Raw genomic sequence first — 9,509 nt, 5'->3', positions numbered from 1 at the left:
AACTTTATTATTGCATAACTATTTAAGTTGTTGATTATATTTTTAAAACTATTCATCTCATTGTCTTATGATTTTATTATTCAAAAAAATGAAGAATCTATTATAATTATTGATTTAACTTTATTATTGCATAACTATTTAAGTTGTTGATAAAATCTATTTTATTTTGAGGGTTGCCACCTCTAGTCCAAGGACCAAGATGAGACCTAAAGAGGGGATGTATTCTTAACCTCCATAGATGCCTTAGCATTGATCCCTAACTAGGATCACCCTAAGGGACAACAATTTTCATACAAACTCAGCGTTCTTCTTTTGAAAGAGTGTGCATTAATTATCCTTCTCTTTTTCTTGGATGTAGTGGCTAAGTAGAGAATTATTTTGGGGAGGAAATGGTGTGGATGGAGAGGATTTCTTATGGATTGATGAATTGATTATTGCTTGAATGGTGTAATCTTATTTATTTATTTTATCCATTTTGCATGATATTTATGAAATTAGGGTTTGTCATATGCCATATTATGGGTTGTGTAAAACTTGTCATCAAGAATATATCCAAGTAATTAGTTCTCTTGAATCCTTTGACCTTAAGTATCCTAAGAAGAAAGTTGTTATGGTTTCCAAGTGAAGTGAATTTTATTCCACCCTGTCTATCCAAGGCTTTCTTATCTTGACCTCACCGTAATTGACTATGTTTCCCAATAGATTGAAGGCATTAGTCTTGGCATATTAATCATCCTAAATTATCTTCTTTTCTTCCTCTCATAGTAGTTGTGGATATGGTTTGGTCTACATATTCATTTAATAGCATTTTTTCATCTATATCTTGTTTTTAATTAGGTAGGGTTCGCATTCATGAATGTTAAAAAGGAAAAAACTATCAATTAGTGCATGTTTACCATTAAAAATAGGGCTAATGTCTCGTTATTAGTTGTTCTTTGTGAATTTTCAACCTTTAAAATTTACTTTTTTATCTATCCTTTTGTGACAACCCCAACCCGAGTTTCCTCCTAAAAATAAAATGTAAATATTTTACAAAATATATTAAAAAGGGGGCTGAGTCAAAAGGGACATGGATTCCAAAGTTGAGGTGGTGTCTTGCTTGGGATATGTAAGGTTTCCTTATGCAACAAATGTGGATTGTTTGGACAGTCATTAAAGGTTGGTTGGTGTGCCTTTAATAAATTGGTTCCTAAACTAAAATGGTCTACAAAGAGAAGTACATAGGCCCATGTTGTTTGAGAACCACAACAAGGAAAAAAGGATAAAAAATCTATGAAGACTAGACATTGCAAGGCAAAAAAGATAGGGAAGTCAATCCCTACCCAAAAAGGAAAATAGAATAGGGAAAAAAAAGGAGGAGTTTGACCTCATAAGGGGGCATCATCATTCACTCACTCATTCATTCAAGTAGATTGACCCATTCGAGTATCATTTAGTAGGGAGAATTGCAGAATAGAAGGGGAGAAAAGTGTAAGGATTTACTAAAGAGAAGGGAAGACAATGACAACAATTCGGTTGGCATGACTAGCAAGAAGATGATCTCTCCTTAGTGAGGAATAATGCCTCTTGAGTACCTATAAAGCCAGGGGGTGGAGATGGTTTTCTTTGGATTCCCTTGATGGTGTGGGTGGAGGATTGTGTCCTTGGATTCCTAGAGGGAGGACCTTTGAAGCCTTTCTTGTTGTGATTTTGTAGTGGGTTTTGGATTCCCCAAAGTGGGTGGAACCGCTATGTTTAGGGTGGATACATGCTTCTTTGGACTCCCTTGAAACTCTTGGGGTGGAAGGATTCAGTGTTTGGATTCCCTATGTGTGCTTGGGTGCAAAAGAAGCCTTTGTATTCTCTATGTGTTTTGGTTGGAGGAAGCAAGCCTTTGGATTACCTATATGTGTTGATTATTTTCCATTGGGTGGCTAGAGGGTGGAGGGAGTTTGCCTCTGGATTCCCTATATATTATTTGATTATTGAGTGGTTGGATGTTGTAGGAAGGAGGCCCTTCGGATTCCATATTTTAGCTGGAAGTTGGTGTTTCAATCCTTTGAGCAAGCCCCGTAGTCTCTGGAATTTGGCTTGGGGGTGACAGTTGCAAGTGAACTTGGCTACAATTGTCTATGCTTAGGTAGAGAGTCCTTGTCCCAGACTCGTTTTCCCTGAAGATTACAAGATAAGTACTCTCTTTTCATTTGCTTAACTAATAATGCATGTATGTGTTTGCATTTATGGGTTGAAATGGTGCTTATAACCATAATTAGCATGTGCTTGAATTTCTAGATTGAAATGGTGCTTATAAATGTGATGAATAAGAGTATAATGCATATCTGGTTTGAATTGTTATGTGTTATGAAATACATGACCGTGCTACTAATATACATGATGAATAATAAGATGTGCAATGTTTAAAGGCACCAGAATGGTCCATAAGAACTAGAACCAATTAGGACAATATTAATATATGAATCCTTTTTTTAGAGAGAATAATGTTTACATTGCATACAACCCTTAGCGACGGGATTATGTACATAAGTTGGCTATAAGCCCATATTACAATTTGTTATGGTAATATGTTATTGTTGAGGATTATTTCCCCCTTTAACTTTAAAACCTGTAATATTTACATGAAGGCATTTCTAGACTTGCATTTTTAGTAGCATGCATTATCGCCCTAGGGGAATTGGTGTTGATGGTTGCGCATCCCAGCTAATAGCCAACTGCTCTTGAAATCCCTAAGTGGTGTCATAGAGCCACTTGTAGGCTTGATTTGAAGCATGGAGCTCCTAGCGTGTAGCGGGAGAGGTGGAGGCCCTTCTAGAGTCCATTGCTAGTCCATCACTAACAACCTCAAAAACTATGAAATGTAGGTCTCAACGCTTCCCGTCTGTTTGAGCTTTGTCAGCTGATCCAGGAGGATCCTCAAGCTGCTCCAAGTTCAAAGGTCTCATTTGTTCCTAGAAATAGCGCCAATATGTAGAGCTCATTGTGCTAAATCTGAAAGTACCTTCAGTTTCTCATTTGGCCTCTGGATGAAGGATAAATTGCCAGTTGACATTTACGGTGAACAAGTGCAAAAGGGTCCTTGTTAGCCATGTGGTGTTCCCGTAGCTTGACACATGCAATGGTCAAGTCAAAGTCTAGTTTGGGCGCATGGTGAGATTTTGGGTTCAATTGGTTGAAGGTGCATAAATTAATGTGTGGGTGCATCAATGTGTTCTTGGTGAACAAAGGCAATAAACTATGTATTAAAAAACCTAAATATCATGGTGGTCTAGTTTCAAATGTCAAACTTTATATTAAAAACCATATAGTAAATGGTGGGCACAAGTGTGATATGGTAATAAACTATGGTGCATAAAGATATATATATATATATATATATATATATATATATATATATATATATATATATATATATATATATATATATATATATATTAACCCATTACTACAGTCCTAAGGCGGAATTATTACAATGTTAAAACAGGTTCATGGTGAAGCAGATATATATATTAATGTGTTGGTTAATGCTATGGTTAGAAATTTGACATACCATCGCATAACCTTGTATTCGCCGAGATGTAAATGTGGAAAGATCACATTTACCAAATTTCGATGGCAAAGTATTCACATATGTGTCATGGTGGCATGATGGGTATGCAGTCCATTCAGCGCGGAGTCAACCATTAATGGCAGGGTGCCATAATGCACCACCGATACGGGTAGCACATCATCGCCAAGGTCATTGCCACGAAGTATGGTTTCATATACCGAAGAATATTGATGTGACACTAGTTGAGGTCTAGTCACATCGGAGTCTGCAGTCAAACAAAGCGCGGGTGGAAGAGGTGGAAATTACATGGCATGAGGCAGGTCATTAGAGGAATTTTGAGGTCTAAAATGGGCCTCCTAAGAAAAATGTACAACCAAAATAAAATTTATGAGAACCAATATGATTCAAGATGATGATGTCAACCTATTGATGGTGCTGGACCCATTAACATTCAAGGGATCACCCTAATATGAAGTCCCAACTAGACCTCAGACTGTTTTGTGTGGGAGTCCCATCTGGTATGATGGTCTGATTGCCATTATCTTAAGGATTTGACTCAACTCTTGCTTGTCAGCATAGGAGAGTGGTTCATTTTTCCTCGAGAAGTGAGGCTCGCATGCCTGGTGAGTGTAAGTGTACTTGTGTCAATGGTTCTTTCATTGTGAGGGGAAAAGGTGAAGATGAGTTCTAGTTTGAAATGGATCAATCCCAAATCAGCTAGGAACACACAACACAAAGGACATACATAGCTTCCGGTGGAGCAGTCCACTCGGATGCGGCAGTCACAACATACAAGGTAAGATAACACGTACAACACTCACGGATCAGTCCAAGATGAGTGCAATGGTTGTTACAACAAGGTTCACGTGAAAGGTCTGTCTGATGTCCGACAGAGTAGTTGACACAAATGGTATAAAATTAACAGCATATACAACACATTTCCATTAATAGAATATGCATCAGTTCAGATATAGAAAACATGGTTAAAGAAACATGCATTACAAGTGTTAAATATCAGTCTTACAACAAATACAATACATGTGTGAAAACGTGTTGGCCTGTTGACGGGCTTCTGAATTAAGCGAAATTTCCAAGACACATCGTTACACCATACATCACTAACCCCATTAGAGGGGCATTGGAGCCAATACTTACTCCTCAAAGAAAAGATTACAGACTCTCTTGGCTTTGTGGGAGGAGCTAAGGTGAAACGTCCTTTCATGTACAAATGAGGGGGGTATTTATAGCCAAGGGTGAAACTGACCCTTGTGGTTGTTCAAATACCCTCATGACCATTCGACTTGAATTTTTGACTTACATGAATCTATGTTCACAAGTGGGTCTCTTGGACTTCCACGTTACTTCACATTGATTGACAATAAGGCCATAGTGGAGATGTGGGAAACATGACTCATGACTTGACTCGACATGACTTTACAAGACAATGCTGGTACATTCATGCTACTGCTGGAGTGCATGTTGAGATATATTGTTGCTAAGTGATGGATGTCTTCGTGGTGTATCATAGCTTCACCTCCACATGGAGAAGTGAGTGGAGTCTTCGATGGTCCTTGGTTCGCTTGATGAAGCTCTAGCATGTTGTTTCTTGCTTTCATATTGGAAGACTTGATAGGCTCAGTTGTTTGCGAAGGTGCATGTTCGTCGCATTTGTCCAATTCACATGCTTCATTTGTTCATCCGCTTCGCATGCTTCGTTCGTTCGTCCGCTTCGCATGCTTCGTTCTTTCATTCATTGGTGAACCTGTCCATCTGCATGTGCTCCCTTTGTCCATCCTGTTTGTCATATTGACATGTTTGCGGATGTACTTGTACCTGTAGTCACTCATGACGAGATGACATCAAATCCAAAATCTCCTAGTCTACCATGACACATGATCATTCAGATGCAGGTGACTAGGAGAGTTAGTAGGGCTGTGATGCGGGATGATGGCTCTGGGCAACTGCTGATGAACACTGCACAGGAGTCATTGAGGGATGGAGACAGACGATCTGAATCGACAATGATTATCTGCAAGGTCTGGCTTGGCTAAGAGGCAAAATTTCTCAAATTTTAGGAGGGACAGTGTTTTGGAGAATTTGGTATCTACGGATAAATACTAATTCCCTAGATAAGTAGCCATATCTAGAACAACAGTTTAAAGTGTTTTAGTCTTTTCCTATAAGAAATAGATAAGATGAGAAGATGAGAATACCTACTTGTAGTTCCGCTTTCCTCTCGCCTCCTTATTGATCTCGTCGCTCCTTCCCGTACTTAATACATTTAAGAAGTACCTATAAACACAATAGAAAACAAAGAATCAATAAAAGAAAAATATCTATTGAATATAAGTGAAGAGAATCAGATACAATTCACACATATAAGCATTATAAAATAATACAAACATATGGGAGAAATGTTCAAACATTTTATTGAATAGAAGAAGGAATTACAACCATTGGTGTCTGATTCAAAGTCATTCCTCCAGCTTGGATCCCATCCACTTTACATCAAAAGCATGACAAACTTGTAGCATTACAATACTTGCTTCAAAGCCAAATCTCATAGCCACATTATCTTCTTACAATTCAACATAATCTAACCCCTAATCACTTAGATGAGTGGTCAATTTATAGGAAGATGAAGGAGGTTTTGTCATAAATGGTGGCATTAAATGGCCTTCCATACTTAGAATTAGTTCCATGGAGGAAGGAATGAGAGGATAGGATGCATCTTAACTCATTCCCCGTCCATTTTCAAGCTCATGGGAGTTGATAAGTGAGGGAACCTTCTAGATGAATCCAAAAGATAAGAATATTCCCCAAACCCTATGTGAATTTCTCTCGATCTCGCCCAACGTAGGTGAGAGAAGGCCTAAGTGCTTTGCAGAGCACCCTAGCATGGACTTAACTGCTTTGCAACTCACTCTTACATGGGCCTACCTATGCTTGTCCCTCTAGAGGCTATTTCTGGATGTCTTCAAGTCATGAAACTATCTAGGAAGGAGGCATTCAAAGGGGTGACTTGTTTAGGGCATGTAGCAACTGAAATTAGGGTTTGACGAGTCCTAAAACATTGATTTGGATGATGGGATTGATGTGCCCAAATGGATCTGTAATAGCTACCCCCTAAAGCATGAAGTCAAAAAAATTCCAATGTCGAATGAAATGCTTTACGCTGTGATGAGGAGGTATCGAAGTGGAAGGTGACCTGCATCAATTACAATACATATAATGATATTTGATTTTACATGAATTGTTGATGGAAGGCATAGCCATGCTCAGCTTATAAAATTTCATTACATGTACATAAATAGTCGTCTACAGATATAGACCCATGATCAGAATGACCATCAATGTAAATCCATTGTACATATGATTTAGTACTCCTGAAATCATAGCCCATATGGATGAACTAGATCTGGGGTCTTCTATCTCATTCAATCATTCACTCAAGTACGAGTCTAACCATGTGAATATGTGATCTGAAGTCAAACATGGGAAGATACCATCTGATTACTAGCCAATGATGTAAGTTGTTAACAGATGCGAAAGAAATCACCAATAATGATAATGATCCTCAAGGTACTGCAGTACATTCTACATGGTGCGAATAGATGATTTGATGTTGAACACCATACAAAGTATTTCAGTCAAAGGTCATTGATGCCAACCTATTGCCGGAAGCGAGAAACCTGCCATTGATGCATGCAAGCCTCAAGGTACTGGAAGGGTGTTTCTAAGTCAACTTCTTGGATAATGTGTTGATGTCGACAAGAAGCGACTCATCGCAGGAGGGCCTTGATGTATCACACATCAATGGCATGAAACGAGTGTAGTGATTTTTGAGATGGAATTTTACTAACGACACAAGGTCAGGAATGGCGGTCATGAAAATGAAGGTTTATGGTATTGCAAAGGATGAATTTTGACTAAATGACTTCTCTTGAACATGTTGGCGACACTAAAATGAATTGGTTGAATTTACCCAAAACAAAGTGATGGATGGTATGATAGACCAACAGTGTGATAACCATCAAGCTAATAACCCAACCCAGATCGTCATGATGATGAAGTGAAAGTGTCATGTTCAAAAGCGACTTGCTACAATAAAGTGGTTTTCCCCTTTTTCCCATTTTCCCCAGTCATTGCTAACCAGTACCTCTTTATTTTTATCAAGATTGAGGAGGATAACATATTCTTGTTGTATAATTCCACCCTTTGGGTGAATCCATTGCTATGTGATGTTTTAACGAGTCTAGCGAAGGTGAAACTTGGTCTTGTCTAGATGGACAAGTTTGTCGCTATTTAATGTTTTAATGAGTTTAACGACAAATATAACTTAGTCCTTTTCATGTTTTAGAGAGTTTGAAAAGGGACAAAATGAAAACTCCACAAATTCTTTTTCATAAATTAATCTCTCAAGCCCAAAAAAGGGTAAAATAATACAAGAGAGATATCATTTCCAATCCTTAACGAGCTGGAAAGGAAAAGCACTCGACAATCTTTCATGTTTAGAGTCTGAAAAGAGCTTAAAGAGGACTCCGAGGGGATTCCTTTTTCATTTTTAATAGAGCTCAAAAAAGAGATAAAAGTGTGCTATGTGGTCAAAGGTACAATTTACAATCAAGCACGTCAGATTCTGTAAGTCAATTGCAAAACTTGCTCAAAACACCACCAAATGGATTAAAAAATACTTGTTTCATAGGCAAAAATAGGTAAATACTAATGTTTACTTGATTAATGAACATGAAATAAACATAAAACAAGTTTTTACCATGACATTTTTACCATTTGGAACTTACCATTCAGTTTTGTGCTCTGAGCTAGTTTTTTTGCAGACCATTTCTCAAGCCATCCAAACTAGGTAGGAGCTAAACCTCTCTTCTTTCTTTTCAGGTCATTCTTTTGTCATTTCATGCAAGTTTTAGGGTTTTTTAGGGCCCCTAGGGTTTCATTTTTTTTCTCTGGGATCAGTGCAGGCTTTCAAATCGAAAATTGCGCTGAAGAGCACCTAGATAGAAGCCTGCATGCTCTGCAGTGCACTGTCTCTGTGCCTGGGTTGCACTGGGCGAGTTTCCCAAGTTTGATTTAGCTGTTTGCTTCAAAATTTATCCTGTTTTTTACATGGAAAGGATCCTAACTAAGCTTATGGTTGTGTTTCAGGCTTTCATCGGATCAGAATGTCAATTACATGGCGAGAAAGAAAGCATGAAGAACAAGACATGGTTGCCCTAAACAATCTGGGTACAGTTGAGGCCCTCAAAAACTGTGGGTTACTCAAATAAGTAAAGTTGTCCGGAATGAGGCAATAAATAGAACTACTGCAGTTCCTTGTTCATGCATGGAATCTGACAGATCAGAATTTTCACATTAGGGACAAGATGGTCCCTATTACCATTAATGATATTTACTATCTTACCAGATTATCGAGGCGAGGTGCCCCCATATCACTCTCTGGATTTTCTTGTGGAGGTGAATCAGTGAGAGATTATGCTAGACAATTTTGTCAGACAAGTACACAGCCTAGAAAGGATGGGAAAATAAACATTAGGGATGTTTTTGATTTTCCTTTGAGAACGATCCTATTCACAATTGCAAAATTGGATGGCAGTGTGACACTACATTTCATGAATATATCTTATAATGCAGTATGCACTGGAGTGTCTAGAGCCAAAAGTTTTCAACTGGTGTGAGGTTGTGCTTTCTTCACTAAAAGAACAACTGACCAAGGTAAAAAGTGGTAAGACGAAAAATTTCTGCTATCGTCTGATCTTAATCACTTTTACCTTAGAAAGAAGCCCATTGATGCAACCACAACATGTATCACTGGGTGTAGCTGGTCTTAGAGATCCATGTATGCAGAGGTGGGTCAAATTGATGGCTTGACATGCGGGTTAGTCAACAATCATTTTTTCCACTGCATTCTTTAGTTGGCTCGAGCGACAACATCTTGTCATCAAGGAGC

The sequence above is a fragment of the Pinus tabuliformis genome, chromosome 8 (assembly GCF_031772625.1).
Source record: "Pinus tabuliformis cultivar Carrire ecotype Pingquan chromosome 8, CPIR1, whole genome shotgun sequence".
In the NCBI taxonomy this organism is placed as follows: domain Eukaryota; kingdom Viridiplantae; phylum Streptophyta; class Pinopsida; order Pinales; family Pinaceae; genus Pinus; species Pinus tabuliformis.
This window is presented reverse-complemented; position numbering follows the sequence as displayed.